We start from the raw sequence: 5,929 nt of genomic DNA, 5'->3' as shown, positions 1-5,929 counted from the left end.
TCGGTCAGGTTATAAGAGTGTTGTTTTTTCGCTCCGGGCTAGAGCCGGGTGAGGTCGTCTCGAACCACGTGCCTGAAGGCCGCCTCGCGCCGGATTCGGCCCCGCTCATTCGTCGGAGTGACCGCCCGACGCGGGCATCGCTAGATTAGCCGTGGCCCCGATCCTTCCCCATCGACAGCCTTTCGCCCCCTGTGCTCCGGCCTGTTAATAGAGGCGGCCGGTACCCCTTCCTTGGATGAGAGAGAATCCTTAACGGACCATTCGCAGATTTTCGCCCGGCCTCTGTTTACCGAGGCGGCCGGTACCTCCGTCTGCCTTGGATGGACCGCATCCGCAGATTTTCGTCCGGCCTTAGCTTAAGGAGACGGCCGTTGCCTCCACACCTTGGAGATGATATTCGCTCCGGGCTAGAGCCGGGTGAGGTCGTCTCGAACCACGTGCCTGAAGGCCGCCTCGCGCCGGATTCGGCCCCGCTCATTCGTCGGAGTGACCGCCCGACGCGGGCATCGCTAGATTAGCCGTGGCCCCGATCCTTCCCCATCGACAGCCTTTCGCCCCCTGTACTCCGGCCTGTTAATAGAGGCGGCCGGTACCCCCACCTTGGATGAGCCAGAATCCTTGACGGACCATTCGCAGATTTTTGCCCGGGCTTTGTTTACCGAGGCGGCCGGTACCTCCGTCTGCCTTGGATGGACCGCATCCGCAGATTTTCGTCCGGCCTTAGCTTAAGGAGACGGCCGTTGCCTCCGATCCTCCGGGCTAGAGCCGGGTGAGGTCGTCTCGAACCACGTGCCTGAAGGCCGCCTACGCCGGATTCGGCCCCGCTCATTCGTCGGAGTGACCGCCCGACGCGGGCATCGCTAGATTAGCCGTGGCCCCGATCCTTCCCCATCGACAGCCTTTCGCCCCCTTCGCTCCGGCCTCTGAGGCGGCCGGTACCCCTTTCTTGGATGAGACAGAACCCTTGACGGGCCGTTCGCAGATTTTTGCCCGGGCTTTATTTACCGAGGCGGCCGGTACCTCCGTCTGCCTTGGATGGACCGCATCCGCAGATTTTCGTCCGGCCTTAGCTTAAGGAGACGGCCGTTGCCTCCGATCCTCCGGGCTAGAGCCGGGTGAGGTCGTCTCGAACCACGTGCCTGAAGGCCGCCTACGCCGGATTCGGCCCCGCTCATTCGTCGGAGTGACCGCCCGACGCGGGCATCGCTAGATTAGCCGTGGCCCCGATCCTTCCCCATCGACAGCCTTTCGCCCCCTTCGCTCCGGCCTCTGAGGCGGCCGGTACCCCTTTCTTGGATGAGAGAGAACCCTTGACGGGCCGTTCGCAGATTTTTGCCCGGGCTTTATTTACCGAGGCGGCCGGTACCTCCGTCTGCCTTGGATGGACCGCATCCGCAGATTTTCGTCCGGCCTTAGCTTAAGGAGACGGCCGTTGCCTCCGATCCTCCGGGCTAGAGCCGGGTGAGGTCGTCTCGAACCACGTGCCTGAAGGCCGCCTACGCCGGATTCGGCCCCGCTCATTCGTCGGAGTGACCGCCCGACGCGGGCATCGCTAGATTAGCCGTGGCCCCGATCCTTCCCCATCGACAGCCTTTCGCCCCCTTCGCTCCGGCCTCTGAGGCGGCCGGTACCCCTTTCTTGGATGAGACAGAACCCTTGACGGGCCGTTCGCAGATTTTTGCCCGGGCTTTATTTACCGAGGCGGCCGGTACCTCCGTCTGCCTTGGATGGACCGCATCCGCAGATTTTCGTCCGGCCTTAGCTTAAGGAGACGGCCGTTGCCTCCGATCCTCCGGGCTAGAGCCGGGTGAGGTCGTCTCGAACCACGTGCCTGAAGGCCGCCTCGCGCCGGATTCGGCCCCGCTCATTCGTCGGAGTGACCGCCCGACGCGGGCATCGCTAGATTAGCCGTGGCCCCGATCCTTCCCCATCGACAGCCTTTCGCCCCCTTCGCTCCGGCCTCTGAGGCGGCCGGTACCCCTTTCTTGGATGAGACAGAACCCTTGACGGGCCGTTCGCAGATTTTTGCCCGGCCTGTGTTTAAGGAGGCGGCCGGTACCTCCCTCCTTGGATGACCAACAACCCTTGACGGGCCATTCGCAGATTTTTGCCCGGCCTGTGTTTAAGGAGGCGGCCGGTACCTCCCTCCTTGGATGACCAACAACCCTTGACGGGCCATTCGCAGATTTTTGCCCGGCCTGTGTTTAAGGAGGCGGCCGGTACCTCCCTCCTTGGATGACCAACAACCCTTGACGGGCCATTCGCAGATTTTTGCCCGGCCTGTGTTTAAGGAGGCGGCCGGTACCTCCCACCTTGGATGACCCACTACCCTTGACGGGCCCATTCGCAGATTTTTGCCCGGCCTGTGTTTAGGGAGGCGACCGGTCCTCCGTAGCTTGATCGGATTTCCCTTCCGGCCTGTGTTTAAGGAGGCGGCCGGTCCTCCGTAGCTTGACCGGATTTCCCTTCCAGCCTGTGTTTAAGGAGGCGGCTGGTCCTCCCCGGTCGGTTGCCAAGCGACCGGGACCCGCAAGTGGGCAGGAACCGTCCACCCAACGCCGGCGAGCCGGGGCCGGTGGGGGCCCTACCAAGGCGGGTCTAACTTCAGGCGGTGCAAACGGGGGAGGGGGGTAAGGACGGCTGCCGGGAGCAGACAGCCGTCCCCGGGAGGGGGTAGTAGCTTCGCGGCGGCCGCCGGGAGCAGACGGCCGTCCGCGCATTCTGCCAATGCCTGTAGGACTTTGAATATTTCACAGCCGTGCTGTGGCACTTAGAAAATTTTTCAGAGACGTGGCACTTAGAAAGTTTTTCAGAGATGTGGCACTTTGAAAGTTTTTGAGAGATGTGGCACTTTGAAAGTTTTTGAGAGATGTGGCACTTAGAAATTTTTTGAGAGATGTGGCACTTAGAAATTTTTTGAGAGATGTGGCACTTTGAAAATTTTTGAGAAATGTGGCACTTAGAAAATTTTCTCTCTCTCTCTGGAAGTGCCGTGCCTTCTTCAGTTCTGCTATCCGAGCAGGGGACGCTTGCTGGCGGCCGTTACCAGCGCTCGGACCAGGCCCAATTGATTTGCATGGAAAACAATTGCGTCCCCCATGCTCGTTCTGACTATATTTTGCGAAAGGGGGGTAAAGTGATGAGTACACTAAGTGGGGGGACCAACCCATGTACTCTAGAAAAAGTACATGGGTTGACAAAAGACCAGTTGGTAATGCACCCCTGGTACCCAAACCCCTGGTACCTTTAGGCACTTAGAAAAAATTTCGCCCAAATTTGGAGGTCGCTCCAGGGGAAGAGGCCGAATTTTCGCCTATTACGGCCGACCGCGGGAACCAGCCGAGGCGGACGCTTTTCGGCGCAAGAGCCGTTGGCACTTAGAAAATATTCGCTAAACTTCAAAGGACCTCCAGGGGAAGAGGCCGAATTGTCACTTTTTCTGGCCGACATCGGGAACCAGCCGAGTCGGACTCTTTACGGCGGAGCAGCCGTTGGCACTTAGAAAATATTCGCCAAACTCGGCCGGACTTCCAGGGGAAGAGGCCGAATTGTCACTTGTTCTGCCCGACATCGGGAACCAGCCGAGTCGGACACTTTAAGGCGGAGCAGCCGTTGGCACTTAGAAAATATTCGCCAAACTTGAACGGACCTCCAGGGGAAGAGGCCGAATTTTCACCTGTTCTGGCCGACATCGGGAACCAGCCGAGTCGGACGCTTTAAGGCGGAGCAGCCGTTGGCACTTAGAAAATATTCCCCAAACTTGAACGGACCTCCAGGGGAAGAGGCCGAATTTTCACTTGTTCTGGCCGACATCGGGAACCAGCCGAGTCGGACGCTTTAAGGCGGAGCAGCCGTTGGCACTTAGAAAATATTCGTTAAACTTCAACTGACCTCCAGGGGAAGAGGCCGAATTTCCACTTATTCTGGCCGACATCGGGAACCAGCCGAGTCGGACGCTTTACGGCGGAGCAGCCGTTGGCACTTAGGAAATATTCGCCTTAACTCGGCCGGACTTCCAGGGGAAGAGGCCGGATTTTCACTTGTTCTGGCCGACATCGGGAACCAGCCGAGTCGGACTCTTTACGGCGGAACAGCCGTTGGCACTTAGGAAATATTCGCCGAACTCGGCCGGACTTCCAGGGGAAGAGGCCGATTTTTCACTTGTTCTGGCCGACATCGGGAACCAGCCGAGTCGGACCCTTTACGGCGGAACAGCCGTTGGCACTTAGGAAATATTTGCCTTAACTCGGCCGGACTTCCAGGGGAAGAGGCCGGATTTTCACTTGTTCTGGCCGACATCGGGAACCGGCCGAGTCGGACACTTTAAGGCTGAGCAGCCGTTGGCACTTAGGAAATATTCGCCTTAACTCGGCCGGACTTCCAGGGGAAGAGGCCGGATTTTCACTTGTTCTGGCCGACATCGGGAACCAGCCGAGTCGGACACTTTAAGGCTGAGCAGCCGTTGGCACTTAGGAAATATTCGCCTTAACTCGGCCGGACTTCCAGGGGAAGAGGCCGGATTTTCACTTGTTCTGGCCGACATCGGGAACCAGCCGAGTCGGACTCTTTACGGCGGAACAGCCGTTGGCACTTAGGAAATATTTGCCTTAACTCGGCCGGACTTCCAGGGGAAGAGGCCGAATTTTCACTTGTTCTGGCCGACATCGGGAACCAGCCGAGTCGGACTCTTTACGGCGGAACAGCCGTTGGCACTTAGGAAATATTCGCCGAACTTGGCCGGACTTCCAGGGGAAGAGGCCGATTTTTCACTTGTTCTGGCCGACATCGGGAACCAGCCGAGTCGGACTCTTTACGGCGGAACAGCCGTTGGCACTTAGGAAATATTTGCCTTAACTCGGCGGACTTCCAGGGGAAGAGGCCGAATTTTCACTTGTTCTGGCCGACATCGGGAACCAGCCGAGTCGGACTCTTTACGGCGGAACAGCCGTTGGCACTTAGGAAATATTCGCCGAACTTGGCCGGACTTCCAGGGGAAGAGGCCGATTTTTCACTTGTTCTGGCCGACATCGGGAACCAGCCGAGTCGGACCCTTTACGGCGGAACAGCCGTTGGCACTTGGGAAATATTTGCCTTAACTCGGCCGGACTTCCAGGGGAAGAGGCCGATTTTTCACTTGTTCTGGCCGACATCGGGAACCAGCCGAGTCGGACTCTTTACGGCGGAACAGCCGTTGGCACTTAGGAAATATTTGCCTTAACTCGGCCGGACTTCCAGGGGAAGAGGCCGAATTTTCACTTGTTCTGGCCGACATCGGGAACCAGCCGAGTCGGACTCTTTACGGCGGAACAGCCGTTGGCACTTAGGAAATATTCGCCGAACTCGGCCGGACTTCCAGGGGAAGAGGCCGATTTTTTCACTTGTTCTGGCCGACATCGGGAACCAGCCGAGTCGGACCCTTTACGGCGGAACAGCCGTTGGCACTTAGGAAATATTTGCCTTAACTCGGCCGGACTTCCAGGGGAAGAGGCCGGATTTTCACTTGTTCTGGCCGACATCGGGAACCGGCCGAGTCGGACACTTTAAGGCTGAGCAGCCGTTGGCACTTAGGAAATATTCGCCTTAACTCGGCCGGACTTCCAGGGGAAGAGGCCGGATTTTCACTTGTTCTGGCCGACATCGGGAACCAGCCGAGTCGGACACTTTAAGGCTGAGCAGCCGTTGGCACTTAGGAAATATTCGCCTTAACTCGGCCGGACTTCCAGGGGAAGAGGCCGGATTTTCACTTGTTCTGGCCGACATCGGGAACCAGCCGAGTCGGACTCTTTACGGCGGAACAGCCGTTGGCACTTAGGAAATATTTGCCTTAACTCGGCCGGACTTCCAGGGGAAGAGGCCGAATTTTCACTTGTTCTGGCCGACATCGGGAACCAGCCGAGTCGGACTCTTTACGGCGGAACAGCCGTTGGCA

Source organism: Syngnathus scovelli, unplaced genomic scaffold (assembly GCF_024217435.2).
Source record: "Syngnathus scovelli strain Florida unplaced genomic scaffold, RoL_Ssco_1.2 HiC_scaffold_326, whole genome shotgun sequence".
Lineage (NCBI taxonomy): Eukaryota > Metazoa > Chordata > Actinopteri > Syngnathiformes > Syngnathidae > Syngnathus > Syngnathus scovelli.
This window is presented reverse-complemented; position numbering follows the sequence as displayed.